Source organism: Chanodichthys erythropterus, chromosome 24 (assembly GCF_024489055.1).
Source record: "Chanodichthys erythropterus isolate Z2021 chromosome 24, ASM2448905v1, whole genome shotgun sequence".
Lineage (NCBI taxonomy): Eukaryota > Metazoa > Chordata > Actinopteri > Cypriniformes > Xenocyprididae > Chanodichthys > Chanodichthys erythropterus.
The window spans coordinates 5,130,813-5,151,002 of NC_090244.1; positions in this window are offsets into that span (position 1 = coordinate 5,130,813).

Below are 20,190 nucleotides of genomic sequence, written 5' to 3' on the forward strand. Positions count from 1 at the left end.
TTGTGTTTAGATCGTTAAAATAGGGCCCCATATGGTCAAATCATGACAAAAAACTGTATTTTTCAGACTGGACCAGCCAATGCGCATGTGCAGTCCTAAGTGCACATCTCAGAAAAATGCATTGCCCCCAACACTGGACTTCATCAATTGGCAACTGCCTCTTTTATTTAGAAGCTGGACAAAAGATTTTTCTCCTCTGTCGAAAATTCAGTCCCAGGTTTTGCCCTCGGTTGAAAATTTGGTTCCCGGGTTTTCCCTTGGTTAACATCGTGTTCCAGGGGTGGAGGGTTGAAATCATGGGGACCCCCTAAGGCCAGGGGCCCCTAGAATCGTCACCACCGTCAGGACATGTTCTTAGCCTACGTAGTACATTAAATGTTTTTTTCTAATCATCAAGCAAAATTTTGGTTAACACTATTTCGATGGTCCACTTTAGACATTCTACTCACTTTTCAACTACATGTCAACTAACTCTCATTACAGTATTAGTAAACTGTCTGATTAATATCTGCTAACACTTTATTTTGATGGTCCCCCAACAGACATTTTACTATCTTCCCATTTATAGTGCACCATCTTTGTATATCTAAAATCTTTGCTATGACCCACGTAGTTAAACGGTCTGCTACTGTACCTTTAAGAAATATAAATTAAATTCAATAAATGTAATCTCCACATATCGATGTACAGTCGTTCATCAGAATGGGCCAAATCCCGAAAAAACTGATGTAAATCAGCAGTCATTTGCACTGTAACAAAAGATTTTCCTAAGTTGTTAATTGAAGTAAGTTTTACAAGAAAATACTACTTCAAAATTTCATGTGTTGCTTGCTGTTTCTTTGTAATTATTTGCAAAATCTTCAAGCAATTTTTGCATGAAAATTGTTTCAACACCATTTTTTTTAATTTAGTGTGTTAATGAGCTCATGGTTGTGACGTCCAATGAGATTCCAGTGAGGGCGGAGCTTCACAGAAACAATGCTGCAAAAATATTGAAGGGAAAAAAGTAGTTTTGCTTATCGTTTGTCATTGGGGTAGACTGTTGTTGTGGGCTCCCATCTGAAATCGTGTTCTGGGGAGGGGAGGGTCCCCCTTGGTTGAAAATTCAGTCCCCGATTTTCTCCTTTGTCGAAATTTTGGTCCCAGGTTTTCCCCTCGCTTGAAAATTTGGTCCCCGGTTTTCCCCTCGGTTGAAAATTTGGTCCCCGGTTTTCCCCTCGGTTGAAAATTTGGTCCCCGGTTTTCCCCTCGGTTGAAAATTTGGTCCCTGGTTTTCCCCTCGGTTGAAATCATGGGGCCCCCCTTAAGGCCGGGGGCCCCTAGAATCGTCACCACTGTTCACAGTGATGGTCCACTTTAGACATTCTACTAACTTTTCAACTACATGTCAACTAACTCTCATAGTATTAGTAAACTTTTATTTTGTTTTGGTCCACCAACAGACATTCTACTATCTTTGCATCTACTAACCCAAACTCTAACACCCAACCCTAATCTAACAGTCTATTTTATAATTGGCAGAATGTCTAAAGTGGACCACTGAAATAAAATGTAACTAAATTTGGTTTCTATTTTGGTCTATGCTATTATAAAAAAGCTTTTTTCAATACCAGAAACTACAGTATTTACAGTGTATTCCTTACCAAAAACAGTCAGAAATGGCCTAAAGACAACAGACTGTTTATGTCAGTACATCTAATGTTTAAATGCTTTTAAATAAAACACGTGTGATTATTTCACGCTCATGTAGTTTTGGATATTTAAGCAGATTTAGCTCTCGGGATGTGTAATGTGTGAGGTCATACTGAGGTTGTAAAGGATTATGTCACAGATGGTTTATGGGGCTTTTTGCCCTTTTAGGTTACTATTAATATTCGAAAGGGCATTTTTTAAAATATTAATTTATGAAATTACTGCCGTGAACAGATGTCTGGGATTTTAACCTGCGACGAGTTACTCTATTTAATTAACATTGAGTTGGGAAATTGCTCTTGAACTGTGAGCTCAGCGCTGATTAATGGAGAGTGATTTTTTCCAGATGGAGGGTTTAGTTGAGACATAGATCAGACTGAGAGGTGATTTCTAACGTAATCATGAATAGTTCATACTCAGCAGATACTCCTACTGTAATTTTAGTACGACGGAGCGCAGTTTGGCGCAAGTTAATAGAGCGTTACGGGAGCTCATTGCTCCTGGACAACACCCGGAGCTCCTTCATGGCAAACCAGCGCTGACCGAAATACAAAACGGAAATGGTCATAAAATAATATTAATAATACTAAGCTCAGTTAGAAATATACATGTCTTTAAAGTCCCCTTGTGGTGAAAATCAAGTTTTTAATGTTGTTCATATGTCTATCTGGTGTTTTTAACAATCTTTAAGACAAACCATGTGCAAATGATTCATTATTCAACACCATTGCTGAGTATTTTCTCTTCAAATCTGCATTGAAAAAAAGAAATCTCTGGTGTTTCTGATGTCACAAATTACCTTGTAACCAATCACAACAATGTGCCTGCGAGCTTTAGCATATCATTAACTGCCGTGCAAGGGAGTCTCAAAAGAAGGTTACCCCGGCATATTTTTCTGTTGATATGAAAAACTGAGTAGATTTAGCAATATAGCGGGTGTATGATGTATATTACAATGTTATGATGAACTATTCTTCAATGACGTTTTGATCATATTAATTATCATTATGTGTCTGACGTTGCAAAACGGGATACCATTGTTCAGCGTTTACCTCAGTAAGTTGACCGAGTGGATCTCTGAGCTCGTGCGAGTGAGTGGAGGCGGGGCTAATTATCATATTCAAAGATCTGTGTATATTAAATGAGGCAAGGGTGTAGAGTTACATTCACGCTATTTTAAGGCATTAATAATTTTTTTCACAGGAAAAAAACATTTAAATATGTCATTTTGGTGAACAAAGATGAGTTTTAAGGGACAAAAATTATTGACTACAGGGGACTTTAAGGCACATATAAGATATGACTATATTTGTAAGCCACATTTCCCTCATCCAGTATCTTGATTGAAAACTTTGATTGTTATTGCAATGCATTCTGGGATAGTTTTATTTAATAGCTAACTGATGTGAGTTTTACAACATACTCTATGATGGCGATAACAATAACTAGAGAGCTTGATACTTTCATGTATATTACACAATTTTATGTGTAATTTTATTTATTGTAATTGTAATTTTATTTTTTAAGCGTCCTTGAGCTCTGGAAAGATGCTATATAAATAAAACATATTATTATTTATGTATTTTACACAATATTTGCTTAAAAACATTTAAAACAATGTTATTTATTTATTTAAATTACAATTAATAAGTTTATTGTGTTATTATTAGTTTAATATAACTATTTAAATTATGATTAGTTAATTTGTTTTTACTTAAATTTATACTAATTTTGTTGTGTTTTTGTCATAATATGTCTATACAGTTTTCATGATTTTTTATTTCAGTATTAGTTTTACTTATTTTAGTTAAACTAAATGAAAATTATGTCTTGACTAGCTGAAATAAAATTTCATTTTTTTATTTTTTATTATTTAGTTAACATTTATGTTATTTCAAATACCAAATGTTTTTTATTATTATTTTAGTTTTGGTTTTAGCTAACAATAATAACCCTAATGAAAACACAATGTTTATTCATTGGAAAGTCTAAAGAGATATTTTTTCAAGGAGAGATATTTTGTGAAGTACATTTTTTTGTTCGTAATCAAATCCAGCCTAATCATGCAATTTAAAAATAAATAAATGAAAAAAGTAAAATTGTAACTGATTTTGGCAGCTTTGTGAAGCTCATCTCATCTCAGAGTAAAAAATAAAACAGATTATTATGGCATAAAGTTTTTAAAAAGACATATATGTACATATTTATATATGAAATGTCTTTTTAAATCCATCTTAAAATCCATCCAAAATTCTTAAAAACCAATCCAAAATTGCATATAAAACTCACTTAGTTAAAAAATCTGAGCAAGGCATGACGGTTCAAGAAGGTAATAATCTCAAAATTTATAAAAATTAATCAACATGGCCAACACATCAGTGTACCACAAGCACTACTTGCGCAAAGTCTATGCAACTCAATCAAAACGAAGTATTTAATAAAACAGGATAAGAGCCTTTGTGTCGGGAATGCCCATCTAGATAGGCAGCGCACTAGGATTTGGAACAGCGTCTGTCTTTGCTCAGGCTGTTAATGAGTTGAATTCAATCACCTCTTTTTGATTGCAGGGGGCTGGAGGTGAGACAGAAAGACGTGCGACAGCATTTCTTATTCGCACGAGAATCTCCACAACCATTTCATTACCAAAGCACTTCAAAAGCAATCAACTCTGACGGCAGAGATTTCAAAGGTGCGTTCACCCAAGGATACGCTCGCTTTTGTAGAGCTTCATGCAAAACACCAGCTGAAAAACAAAAGGAGAGCTGAACAGGACTGGTCGCTGAATTTCTCAATACAGCTTATAGAACATTAAAATAAACATGATTTTACTTTTCGTAAAGTGAAACAGGACATTTAATGGGAATGTAGGTTGATTTTATCCATTGGGAATAGACTGGATCATTAAAAGTTGGGGTAGAACTTGTTGACGTGAGGTAAAGTCATTTCAGAGGAAAGCATTTTTAATCAAAGATTATGCAGACAGAATATGCATTTAAGAAAGTAAATAGGGTCCATTTTGATTTCATGTTGACTTAAACTGTCCCCGTTGCTTTGATAATCAGTCACGCATTTGTTTGTTTACTTGTTTGTTTCTTTTAGTCATTATTTGTCTGTCTCTTTCTCTCTTACATTAGACTGAAATCCCACATTAATTCTGACAGAGAAAATGGAGTGGGGAAATTTTTTTAATCACCAAGGTAATTAAAATAATATAGTTCTAAAACTGAGAGATAGAGAGAAAGAGAGATGACAAGATTGTGTTTACAGTCTTATATGATTTCATGAGTGCATCAGTATTAATATTGCGCATTAGTAGTGAAATGTAATTTTGAGATAACGCAAGGCAATTATGATGAATCAAATTACTTTCGTTTCAGAAAGAAGTCAGTCGTTCAGGTAGTGTATGCGGTTGTTTGCGTCACAATGACAAAAATAATTTCCCCAATCAGTAATTTTGACTTGTTTCCAGTAGAGCTGAACAAATAATGTTAAAAGATTGCAATCTCAAACACCCACATGATTTTGTTCTAAATGACAACCATTCCCCTATTAAACTTTTGATAAAATCGCACCAGAACATTCGAATGTTTGTTCGGGCTGCCGCTGAGCCAGAGAGAGCGGGTGTCATGTTTAGTTATGAAACAGATTAACAAATCAATCTGGAATAAAAGTGTATATTTCGGATATAAACACTGATGTCTATGCAAATCACCCCTTTGAAAGTAACTTCAAATGACGTTTTGTATAAATTTCATCATTACACCAGTAGGTGGAGACAAGTGACAGCTGAAAAAATTTATTTGCATTGAATCACTCATTTAACACTCTCGGGTCGGCGGTCATGCCGGCGTGATCACCGCGTTTTTTTTCTAACCAGTGTGAAAGAGACTCAAAATACTCTGTCAATGTTGCACATACAATTAAGAGTTATACACCATTTTAATCTGTGGAATATCTTCTTTTATTTGTGTACACTCAGAGTAACAACAAAATGTTGTGCTTTTTGTAAAATAATGAAAACTAACATAATGCGTGATCTCTCGTCTCCCTCTGAACGAAGTCCAATCTAATAGTTCTCAGAAAATGAACTGTAACTTAGTGAATACTAATCACAAAAAAATGAGACTTGTGTCTAAAGAAACGTTGAAATGTCAGGTTTTAAATCGTGTAAGTCAAATCGAAAACAATCCTTCTGTGTTTATGTAATCTGTATGAAAAGAGAGCCATGTCAGAAATCCATGATTCAGCTCATTATCCGCTAATGTGGCCACGCCCACGGAGTCAGCGTTATTCAGACGCAAATTCTGAGGCAATACTTGTATGCATTGTCTCAATCGTGTATTTATTGTCTTGAAAAGTGTTTTGAATAGCCATAGTTAGCGATCTCTGGCCTCTGTTAGTTCAGTTATCTCTTGGATTGCCTATTCTTCTTTAGTGCTCAGGCATTTGTGGACTAAAGGTGTACAGAGTGCCCTCCGGCTGCAAGTATGAATTGAAAACACAGTATCCAGCACTCAAAGTAATGACAATAAATCCTGAATAAATATTACTCCCCTGTATAGAAAATTGACAAACATATGAGAATCCATCAGTATCCATTTATCCAAATGTGCATGCTTTAAGCTAAAAGCCTATATGAAATGCCATAGAGCAGTGCTTCCCAAACTGTGGGCCGCGGCCCCCCGGTGGGCCGTAGCAGTATTGCAGGGGGGCCGTGGATAGGCTAAATCAAGATATTAAAATAATTAAAAAAATTAAAATATTCTAATTGTTCTGAAATGTGATTTCTTCCCTCCTTATTACACAAACATAAAACATATAAAACATTATTTTTCACATTATAGCGAGGTGAGATACATTACTTATTTTCAAACTGACGTCAGTTGCTTAGCAGGAATTCACAGTTGGTCACAATTAACCTCCAATTCAATAATGCCACGGTGGAGCGGAGGATGACAATAACCCAATATTAAGCTTTTGAGCTTTTGCTATGTTTTTGGGGGGGCCTTACCACTCTGAAGTTTGGGAAGCTCTGCCATAGAGGTAACATAATTGTTCAGACACTTTGCATCACAGAAATACATTTTATTTTAAAGAATATAATAGAATACCATTATTTTAAATTGTAATAATATTTCACAGTATTGCTGTTTTTTCTGTATGTTTGACGAGCTTTGAGACATGATCACAGAGGGTTTTTCACAGCCTACCTGTCTGAAAGAGCTCATTATTTATGCAGCTCATTAGAGCTCTTTATGCGATTATTTTGTCTTCTCAGGTGAGAATCATCCATTATTCATGATGATTCACACCTCCACGCATACTGTGTTTCTTGACCAAAGATGTTTTAGAAAATTTAAATCTCTCTATTGTTTTATATGAACAAGCAGGCAGCATCATTTTTACCTCATTTTGAAGCAAAAACTCTAGTCTACAACCTCAAATACCCAAAAATCTTGTGAACAAAGATTTAATATATATTTTTTGGCTTTATTTCAGTGACTTAAGTTTTTTGTTTTTTCAATAACCACGCATAAACGTTATTCCTTCAAAAACACAAACATGTACATACATGTTCCTCACATATTATTGTAGCCTAGTTTGTGCTGAATACAGTGTAATGGCAGTTTTACCATTAATATGTTTATGAACAACTGAAAAAAGCACAAATGTCAGGGCATGTCAAAACTTCTCCAAGGCCCCAAAAATCCTCAGACCCCTGAGGGTTAAAGGGTTAGTTCACCCCAAAATGAAAATTCTGTCATTAATTAACTGCATCATGAAGCTTCTTTTTTTTCAAATCAGTGGTTCCAAGCATTTATCAAACTGCCAAATCACGTGATTTCAGTAAACGAGGCTTTGTTACATCATAAGTGTTTTGAAATGTTATGAAATTTCAATGGTTCACCACTGAGGGGCGTGAGTTTGGCAGTTTGATATGCGCTCCGAACCACTGATTCAAAACAAAAGATTCATAAAGCTTCGAAGCTTCATGAAGCAGTGTTTTGAAATCGCCCATCACTAGATATTGTTGAATAAAGTCATTATTTTATTTTTTTGGCACACAAAAAGTATTCTCATCGCTTCATAACATAAAGGTTGAACCACTGTAGTCACATGAACTGTTTTAAATATGTCTTTAGTAGCTTTCTGGGCATCTGAAAGTGTAAATTATCTTGCTGTCAATGCAGGCCTCACTGAGCCATTGGATTTCATCAAAAATATCTTAATTTGTGTTCTGAAGATGAACGAAGGTCTTACAGGTATGAAACGACATGAGGGTGAGTAATTAATGACAGAATTTTCATTTTTGGGTGAACTAAACATTTAAGAGATTCGTTCAAAAATGCTGATTCATCCAGTAATGAAACAAGTACGATATTTATGAGTGAGTCATTGAATCATTCATCCTATGGAGACCCTGAAGGGATATGGTAATGGAAAAAAAATATGAGATGCGTTCTCTTGCAAATGTTTGGCGTCAGCAGCAATTAACATTTTGTCAGAACTTCTAGTAAATTACACGTTATTTTGTTTAGTTGTCAGTTCAAAATATACACTTTAAAAAATGCTGGGTTAAAAACAACCCAAATTGGGTTGAAAATTGACAAACCCAGCGATTGGGTTAAATGTTTGCCCAACTTGCTGGGTAGTTTTATTTAACCCAACTATTGTTTAAAAATTACTGTATTGCTTGCTTAACCCAAAATATGTTGGAAATGAACATTTATTAATATGTTTAATGAATAATAATTAAACAATAAACATTTATTAAATTGCTTATTAATAACTAAATTAAAAATACATTTAAAAATAATAAATAAATAAAATAAAATCACCTTTTGATTATTATTGTTGGTTCTAGTAATTATGTGTCTGATTTTTCATTTCCAGCCTATTTTGGGTTCATTTTAAGCCAGCCATATAGTCATTTTTAAACAAAAGTTGAGTTAAATAAAACTGCCCAGCACGTTAGGCAAACATTTAACCCAACCACTGGGTTAAAACAACCCAATCGCTGGGTTTTCTTGTTTATTTTTTGTACATTCTTGTACATTTTCTTGTTTAATGCATCTAGCAAAACAAAAACAAAGACACATTGGCTAAATTGAATTCTTTTATACTGCACAAGTCATATATATATATATATATATATATATATATATATATATATATATATATATATATATATATATATATATATATATAAATTATTATATACTTTTTATAATAATTTTATTGTAATTTTGCATCCTTTTTGAAGCTTAAAAGTGGCAGTCCACATGCAAAAAAATATATATTTATCAAAATAAGAATATTTTTCCTTCAATATTTTATGCAATTTTGCTTTTTGAATAAATGTCTTTATAGAAAGCCCGATGAAAATGCGGATTAAGAAAAAGCTTTTGGAGTGCATCATTTAATGACTCATCTTTGTTGAACTCCATAAAAACCCTTCCTGACTACGCACAATGTCCTCTGTCTCCTTTAAAAGCTTTTATTGTGACTGCTGTCATTGTCCTCTCCGACATGAATAACAGCAGTCCTCTGTTCGCACGCCTCTGGATCAGAGAATCGGCCGTTCATACACACCGTTCTCACCCCAATTTAGCTGCAAATTAAATGTCAGAGTCTGGCACGGAATTCTGATCAGGAAACGCTCAGACGAGGGCAATTTGTCTTTGATAAAAGGCGGCGAACAGACTTTTCCGTTTTCATTAAACGTGTTAAAAGAACAGATGTACGCGAGATGGATTCTATCTGTCAGGGGTTTGACGGTTATCAACCCAAAGCAACACCATCCAGAACAATCAGATCTGCTCTGAGGAGAGCACAGAACATCGAACATGACACGGATGGATCTGGGAATATAAGGTCACGCTCTCTCTCCATCGCTCTGTCTTTCTCTTTCGCTCTTTCGTACGTGATAATCCATCCTGATCTTCATGTCGGGTTGGAGGCAGAGCTGAGAGTGATGGCCTGGAGCTTGACGTGCGTCAAACATCACAGGCACATTTCAGATCCTGTACGTACCTGAAAACACATACTCTCCGTTACAGATGTTTGATAGATCCCTAACAGGCTTCTGAACCGAAAGCTGCTCACTGAGCAGAAGCGCTACAGGCGGAAGGTCATGCGGAAGACATTGTTGGCCGGGAATGTGCCTTAACCATCTTCAACAATGAGTTCCTGAACAAAATCCACTTCATGTTCCCCCGGGAAGTCGCTTTTCTTTGCCAAAAGAAAGATTAGTCTTCCTCTATGAAGCTGCCAGAGGCTGCAAGGCAAGCTTTCTGTGGAGTGCTGATGTCCACCTGGAGCTTCTTCAGTTCATCAAGAGCAAGGCCTCCTGCACGAACAGATCCTCGGGGTACTACAAAACCTCATCCATCTCTACTGAAAGTGCATAAAACCGACAATGAGAACGTAGGAAAGCAGAACAGCGAGTTTTCACGGCTACAAAATTCATCTGCACGACACGTGATGTTTTGCACCCCCAAAACAAAGGGAAATGGGATTAGGAAATGGCACAAGATGAATTCAACCCCCCATTTGAGCACCAAGGCTCAATGTGCTGGAACTGAAAACTGATCGCCAATCTCATCCCCAATGTGACATGATCGATATGCCTTATTGAGGTGGCTATGGATCTGCCAAGAGAAAAGGCTTTTAACCAAAGAAACAGGCAAAAGAAATTATGCAAATCACAAAATTACTGCTGAATGCATTTTGCATGCAAGAATTCCCAAACTAGTGGGAAATATCGCTCCACCACTATAATCCAAGCACTTGATATGGCATTTTGCAATTCTGAAAGCGCGCTCGACTGCACATGTGACTTGATATGTGCCGTCTTCACCATCATTACTGATGCCATGACAAGAATAGCAATGATTTAAATACTTACAACTATTTCATTTAAATAATTAAATAAATAAGTCAAAAAAAAAAAAACTTTAAAAAATAAAAAGCGATATTAAATATTAAAAATAAATCAAATTAAAATTAAAATAAGTAGTCAAATTCCAAAAATAAAAATATATTTAATATTAAATCACATAAAATGTAAACAAAATTAGTCAAATTACAAAAATAAAAAACAAGCATTAATTAAGAAATATAAATTAAATAATTAAAATTAAAATAAACAAAACTGAAAAAATACATACAATTAAATATTATACATTAAGATAACATTAAAATAGTCAAATTACAAAAACAAAAATGTTACTTTAAAAAAATAAAATTAAATAAAAAAATATATTGAATATTAAAAATAAAATGTAAACAAAATTGGTCAAATTACAAAAGTAAAAAATGACTTAATTTAAAAAAAATAAACAAACAAGCAGCAAAATTATGAAAACAAAAACTAAAATATTTTAAATGAATATAAAATGTAATATTAATTGGAAATATAAAAACTTGATAAATTAAAAAAATATTAAAAATTTAAAATTTAAAAATATTAGTGTAATTTAGAGCCTTGTTAACTGCAATGTTGGAGGTTAGTGAATAAGATTTTACTTCTGTATTCATGATTGAAAATGGATATGTAGGTTGGGACTTGAACTGACTGGATCATGAAAAGTTGGGGCAAACTTCATGGCATGAGGCAAAAAGTAAAGTAATTTCAGAGAAAAGCATTTTTAATCAAAGATTATGAAGACAAAATATGTTTTTAAGAAAGTAAATAGGGTCCATTTTGATTTCATGTTGACCTATGCTATTTCCATTGCTATGATAATGTCACTCATTTATTTGATTACTCATGTTTCTTTTAGTCATGAAATGACTGATAATGTGGAATATGTCTGTCTCATATTATATTAAAATGGAAGAAAATGATACTTTGCCCCTTAAACTCATATTAGTTCCATACATACAGTATCTGATGTGGTCAATGAAAACAAAAACAGCCAAATGAATCACTGAACAGATATCTTAAGACGTGCATAATGAGTCTTTGATGAGTTTAGCACCATTAGCACTAACTAGCAGGCCTTCCCCCAAAGTCATCAAACTCCCAGTGCCATAAACTCTGCTGAGCTCACAACAAAGGCAAGAACTGATGCCAGAGGATCTGTGTATGTCTCAATTCGTCTCACTGTCTTACCTCCAGACTCATCAATCACTAATACAGTCCCTGAGAACACTGGGAATCCGGACGTATTGCGATTTCACTCAACTAACTCTGACCGCAAGGTAATATTTCATAAATAAATTAACTTCACAGTGGCAGATGTGATTAGATAGAGTATCTAAGAGAATAGAAGCAGTAAGGCCTCAGTATTTTTGTCGTTTTCCAGTACAAATATCGAAACATTCTGAAATCAAGATTTAAGTCTTATTTGATGAAAAAAGGTTTTGCTTTAAATACATTTTTCTTACCCCACTTTTTCTTGTTTTAAGGAAACTCACTTTATTTGAATTCATTTTTGCTTCTCAAGTAAATATATCTTGATTTAAGAATGTTAAAGACTGAGGAAGAACATTTTTTGCAGTGTGTTTGTGATCATGTGACATCGGCCACAATAAACGGTCATTGTTCAGTTGGAAGAAGATATTCCCCATGATGTGCCGTGTCACTACATACAAATCTGAAATAATATATGTGATTAAATCGAAATGTTTTGGGCATAACCATGCAAAAGAGATGCTTTAGAAAGCATACTAATAACTTACAGCTATTGATTGAGGTATGAACAATGATCATTAACGTTAAAACCTGCATGCAGGCAAACTAAAATGTCCAAGAAGCGTTTCTGTCACGCGTGAATGTTTTCTAAATTCCCTCTGGACTTTTTTTTTTTTTTTAGCTTTTTAACTGGTGGGGAGAGAAGTGGAAACTGCTATTCTACCCCGTGACGCCTAATCACATTTCTCTCTTATTAGTTTCCGAGCGCACCGAGTGAAATTAAGGTTGAAGTGGCCAAATCTAATAAATATTGATGCTCATTACAGTCTCTTAGAGCCTTCTCTACCTGTCTCACTCTCTCTCCGTGTCGCCCGTTCGCTTTTCTAGATGTGTCAGCTGTACCCAGAATGCCTTCCAGCCCCTCCCATCCCGCTCTTTAAATGATCTGCCTGGCAGAGAAACTGGCTTGTATCCGAACGAATGTACCGATGAAAGCATTTCTCTGGACTAAATATAGACGTCAAACACTTTGATGTCTGAAATATTAACGGATATCTCTTGCAAACATGCTCCAAAAAAAATCAGAGCTGCTTTATTTGATGCCAAACCGGTGCACACTTCCCCAAAGAGCGCAAACTGAGAAGAGCTTTACCTCCAAACATCTCCCTCGATCACTGAGAGTAATAAAAACACCTCTTACCGGAGGTTTAACAGCAGTCGGATGTGTCTGTGTTAATGTGTGTCCGTATCCACAGGGGCGGAATTATATCCAGAATGCTGATGCGGTCCGGACTCCTCATAAAACACAACCTTGATGAAGAGCTTGCAGACGCATCCGTGATCCACCTGCATCCAACATGCATGAACACACAAGCACGCTCCGACCACACCGACACACACTCGAGCAGAGGGCGTACCTACAGTCAGCCAACAGAGAGGTAGAGTGAGAGACGGAGAGAGGGAGAGAGAGAGAGAGAGAGAGGGGAGAGCGTTAGGACGGCACAAGGTGGAGGGAGGAAGTGGAGTGTGGGAAACAGAGAGAGAGAGACAAAGATGCACCAATCACATTTGTTCTCTTCATTGCCATCACAGTAGCTGTTTTCTAATGGAACAAACTGTCCCATGGGGGAGAAAAATTAAAAATGAGATCTCTAAAATATCTCAGTGAGTTCTCCTACAATGTAAAATATGTATAAAATGAAAAAAAATGGAAAATATGGAAAAGAGATTGATACGGAACCCGCACATGACATGCAAGAAAAAAAAAGAAGTAAATCATGCGCACGATTTACTATTTCGTTTCCTCGTTTTGCTAAATCGTGTGGACGATTTACTATTTCGTTCCCTTGATTTGCTAAATCGTGCGCACGATTTACTATTTCGTTTCCTCATTTTGCTAAATCGCGTGGACGATTTACTATTTTGTTTCCTCGTTTTGCTAAATCGTGCGCACGATTTACTATTTCGTTCCCTTGATTTTCTAAATCGTGCGCACGATTTACTATTTCGTTCCCTTGATTTTCTAAATCGTTCGCACGATTTACTATTTTGTTTCCTTATTTTGCTAAATCGTGCGCACGATTTACTATTTCGTTTCCTTATTTTGCTAAATCGTGTGGACCATTTACTATTTCATTTCCTCGTTTTACTAAATCCCGTGGACGATTTACTATTTCGTTTCCTCATTTTACTAAATCACGTGGACGATTTACTATTTCGTTTCCTCGTTTTGCTAAATCTCATGGACGATTTACTATTTCGTTTCCTCATTTTACTAAATCATGTGGACAATTTACTATTTCGTTTCCTCGATTTGCTAAATCGTGTGGACGATTTACTATTTCGTTTCCTCATTTTACTAAATCGTGTGGACGATTTACTATTTCGTTTCCTCATTTTACTAAATCGTGTGGACGATTTACTATTTCGTTTCCTCATTTTACTAAATCGTGTGGACGATTTACTAAATCGTGTGGACGATTTACTATTTCGTTTCCTCATTTTACTAAATCGTGTGGACGATTTACTATTTCGTTTCCTCATTTTACTAAATCGTGTGGACGATTTAATATTTCGTTTCCTCATTTTACTAAATCCCATGGACGATTTACTATTCCGTTTACTCGTTTTGCTAAATCTCGTGGACAATTTACTATTTCGTTTCCTCATTTTGCTAAATCTCGTGGACGATTTACTATTTCGTTTCCTCATTTTACTAAATCATGTGGACAATTTACTATTTCGTTTCCTCATTTTGCTAAATCTCGTGGACGATTTACTATTTCGTTTCCTCATTTTACTAAATCATGTGGACAATTTACTATTTCGTTTCCTCGATTTGCTAAATCATGTGGACAATTTACTATTTCATTTCCTCGATTTGCTAAATCGTGTGGACGATTTACTATTTCGTTTCCTCATTTTACTAAATCATGTGGACAATTTACTATTTTGTTTCCTCGATTTGCTAAATCATGTGGACAATTTACTATTTCGTTTCCTCGATTTGCTAAATCTCGTGGACGATTTACTATTTCGTTTCCTCGTTTTGCTAAATCTCGTGGACGATTTACTATTACGTTTCCTCATTTTACTAAATCCCGTGGACGATTTACTATTTCGTTTCCTCGATTTGCTAAATCGTGCACACGATTTACTATTTTGTTTCCTCGTTTTGCTAAATCGTGCACACGATTTACTATTTAATTTCCTCATTTTACTAAATTGTGTGGACAATTTACTATTTCGTTTCCTCGATTTGCTAAATCGTGTGGACGATTTACTATTTCGTTTCCTCGATTTGCTAAATCATGTGGACGATTTGCTATTTTGTTTCCTCATTTTGCTAAATTGTGCACAATATTTACAAATTTGCTCCCTCGTTTTGCTAAATCGTGCGGACGATTTACTATTTCGTTTCCTCATTTTGCTAAGTCATGTGCACAATTTACTATTTCGTTTCCTCGATTTGCTAAATCGTGTGGGCGATTTGCTATTTTGTTTCCTCATTTTGCTAAATTGTGCACATGATTTACTATTTCGTTTCCTTGATTTGCCAAATCGTGTGGATGAGTTACTATTTCATTTTCTCATTTTGCTAAATTGTGCGCACAATTTACTATTTCGTTCCCTCGATTTGCTAGATCGTGCACACGATTTACTATTTTGTTTCTTCAATGAAACGATTTGTGCGGACGATTTACTATTTCATTTCCTCGATTTGCTAAATCGTGCGGAAGATTTACTATTTTGTTTCCTCGATTTGCTAAATAGTGCACACAATTTACTATTTCGTTCCCTCGATTTATAAATCATGCTCATGATTTAGCAAATCGAGGGAACAAATTAGTAAATCGTGTGCACAATTTAGCCTACTATTTTTTCCTGCATGTCATGTCATGTAGTGGGCTCCGTAGATTGAATCTGGAGCACATAAAAATGTTATTTTGTCATTACATTTGTTAGATTTATGTTTAAAAGAACAAAAACATTATTTTTCTAACACCATTAGCACAAAGTTAATTCAAGATATATTTTATGAACACAGGTCTCATTAGCTATAAAAGCATCATTACTTCAGTCTTCAGTGTCACATGATCCTTCAGAAATCATTCTAATATGATGATTTTCTGCACAAGAAACATTTCTTATTATTATCAATGTTGACAACAGTTGTACTGCTTCATATTCTTGTGATTCAAAATTTTTTTGTAACATTATAAATGTCTTTACTGTAATTTTTGATCAATTTAAAGTGTCCTTTAATATATATTTAGAGGAAAACAAGACAAATAATGATTACAAAATGATTTGTCCAGCACTAGCTTTCTCTCACCCGTCTTAATGTTTGTCTCTCAATCATTGTTCTATGCATGTATGACAGTGATGGATCCTCTATGGTCCTGTGCAATATGTTAGCCGAGGACTCAACAGCACAAGTTTGATAGACCGAGAATGAGGGGACAATGTCTATGGTGCTGTGGAGTAGAAAGAGCGGAGAGAAGGAAAAGAGAGAGAGACAGAGATTGGATTCTGGAGAGGAAGAGAGAGGAAGAGGATACTGTAGAACAGAAAGCTCAGGATCAAAGCCCAGGATCAGTGTGACTTTAGAAAGTTTCTGCACAGGAGATAAAAGCCTCCAGGAGAATCTTCAGATATCCTCGTTCAGCACAGGCAACAAAGGTTCTTGTTTGTTTTCTCAGATTCTTTGTCTTGGGCTGAAACTGATCACGGATTGAACTGGATTGACCTTTTATGTAAATTGACCATTCGCTAAGCCACAATTTAAAAACATCACTGACCAATAGCAACTGTTGCTGACTACTGTTTTCTCACACAAGCTTTTGATTTATTTCTAACGCAAGTCTATGGCGGATCTGTGAGACTGTTTTAAACACAATTTCACAAATTCAGGATTAATCATGTTAATCAGTTAATGGTAACTATTTTCCTTTTATTTAAAAAAAGCAGATAAGGGACTAATAGCAGATTAAAAATGTGTTGCAATGTCTCAATTCCAGCTTTTTTTTTTTTTTTTTTTTTTTTTTTTAGCACTTTATAAGCACATTTTACAGAAGAGATATTACACTATCACTGAAAAGTTTGGGGTCAGTAAGGATTTTTTTTGTTTTTTTTTTTGAAAGAAAAATAAATTAATACTTATATTTAGCAAGGATGCATTAAATGTACTAAAAGTGACAGTAAAGACATTTATAATGTCACAAAAGATTTGTTCTTTTTAACTTTCTATTCATCAGAGAACCCTGAAAAAAAATGTATTTCTGTTTCCACAAAAATATGAAGCAGCACAATTGTTTTCAACATTGATAATAATCAGAAATGTTTCTTGAGCATCAAATAATTGATTTCTGAAGGATCGTGTTACACTGAAGACTGGAGTAATGATGCTGATAATTCAGCTTTACCATCACAGGAATAAATTACATTTTTAATATATATTCAAATGCAAAACGGTTATTTCAATTGTGACTAGATGAGTAAAATTTGATGATGAACTTTGAAGTTGGCTTGAGAAAGTCAGACCAGAAAGTCTGAAAAAGCTTTAAAAGCTTGAAGTTTGAAGGTTTAATGTTTGAAGTAATTTGAAATTTAAAGTTTGAATGTTTTAAAGTCGATAAAGTCTATCAGAAAAACACTAGATAGATAGATGATAGATAGATGATAGATAGATAGATAGATAGATAGATAGATAGATAGATAGATAGATAGATAGATAGATAGATAGATAGATAGATAGATAGATAGATAGATAGATAGATAGATAGGGTGTGTTTGCATTTTGATAGCATGTTTTAGCATGTCGCGAACATGTTTCAAGCATTAATTAACACATTGCTAACATGTTTTGCATATTGTTAGCATGTTACTAGCATGATTGAACATGTTGTTAACATGATTTAACACATTTCTAGCATGCGTCTAACATGTTTAAGCATGTTACTAGCATGATTTAACATGTGGCTAGCATAATATAGCATATTACCACGATTTAACACATTGTTAGCATGATTAGCATGTTGTTAAAATGTTTAACACATTGCTGGCATTTAGCTAGCATGATTTAACATGTTGTTAGAATGATTTTGCATGTTGCTAGCATGACCAGCCATGAATTAGCATGTTGTTAACATTTTTCTAACATAATGCTAGTATGTTTTAACATGATTAGCAAATTGTTAGCATACATTAGCATGTTGTTAGCATGAATTAGCACATTATTAACATGTTCTAACATAATTTAGCACATTCCTAACATGTTAACATGATTACCATGTTTCTAGCATTATTTCACATGTTTTGCTAGAATGATTTTGATTGTTGCTTGCATGACCAAAACTTTGCTAACATAAATTGGCATGTTTCTAACATAATTTAACATGTTGCTAGTATGTTTTAACACGATTAACAACTTGTTAGCATAAATAAACATGTTGTTAGCATGAATTAGCACATTATTAACATGTTCTAGCATTATTTAGCACATTGCTGACATGCTAACATAATTAGCATGTTTCTAGCATGATGTCACATGTTGCTAGTATTATTTTAACACATTGCTAGCATGTTGCATTTTGCTAACATGAATTAGCAGGTTACTAGGATGTTTTTAGCATGATTTAGCATTGCTATCATGTCTCTAGCATGATTTAACAAGTTTTAGCATTTTGTTAGCATAATTAGCACATTGCTAGCATGTATTAGCATGTTGCTAGCATGTTGACCTAGGATAGCCCCTAGTGACAGCTTTGCTAGTGACAAACAGCTTAAATACTCTATCAGTCTTATTGTGCAAAAGTTTTGACCCCCTCATTGAAAGTCTAAGACTTTTCGCAGTTTTGATTGTACGTTTAATTAAAATCGTAAGTCGGATCAGTTAGAAAAGATATAGCAACCCGAGTCTGAACAGTCTGAAGGTCTGACCTGAGTTTGGTGGTTGTAGCTTGAAAGCCCTAGGAGGAGATACTGTTTACATTTTTGTTAATTTTGTTTCATTTTCCATACTGAAACTGCAATTCTGATTGGTCCAACTATTCAGATACAATATTCTGATCCTGTCAAATTCATGACGGGAAACTGGATGTCTTGACTGGCAGGTGGAGGAAAAGTTTCTAAAGAAGCAAGAGCGAGAGAACGACTAGAGGAGTGCAGCAGAGAGGGAGAGAATTGCTCCCAGCAAATCGTATAAAGCCATGAATAATTTACCACCTCCTCCAGCAAACCCTGATCTTTTTGTCCGTTGACTCAGGAGACCGAGGCTTTATTGGAATGAAGGCTTTCTGTGTCCTAATTTAGCATTTGCTGCCGTATCCCAGAGTGAGAGAGACGCTGCAGTGTTGCACGGATCCCAGATGCAGAACGCCTGACCTTAGAGAGTCTCGTGAAACGCGGCTCCCGGGAGGAACCTGGCCGGCTGTGAAACATGTGTGTTAGCACACTGTTTGGAACAAGCAGGAGAATTGATGCGAACGGAGCGCTGGAATGCTTTAACCCCTCTGAAGATGGCTGGTACATAACAAAGCGATATCATTTTCTTTGAACCCCTGATGGTCCTGCGATGGCTAAATAACTCACTTCACCGGACAGCAGATGGGGGACTCACTGAGAGCTCAAGCGGGAATAGGAGTTCATTTAAAGTGAACGGTTCTTCCTTCTTTTCCAGCATCCCAACATCAATCTTTGCCAATCTTTTCCAATACCATTCCCCAAAATGACTAGTAATAAGATTAAACATGAATGCTGCTCTGTCCATTTTGTTTATGATGGATAAATGTCCTGACAGGCCGTATTCCATGCTTGATTTCATTTTTTGGCAGTTTCGCCATATATAGGAGACCGAAAATGACAAAAAAAGAAGGAAAACGGGATTGGAAATGAAACTCTGGTGTGGATGGAATCGAACTCTGATCGTCCACACGAGCACCAAGAATTATCTGCTCTAACAGAATGAATGAATGCATATTTATTGAATATAAATATTTAATATTGTAACAAATATTTAATATTCTATATAAATGTTTTTTTATATATATATATAGTTATATTAATGTTTCATATAAATATTTGTTCAATTGACTATGGATCAATATAAATAATATTCTGAATTAATAAAATGTGTAAATATTTAACAAATATTTAATATTTTAATATAAATATGTATTTTCTATTTGCATATAAATAAAAAAATGATTGAACAAATAAATGTGTATTAATTTAATATAAATATTTAATATTAAATATACATATTTAATTATCAACAAATATTTACTAAAATTTCATATATTTATTTATATTAATATATCATATAAATATTTTTTCAGTTATTTAAATATGCAGAAATA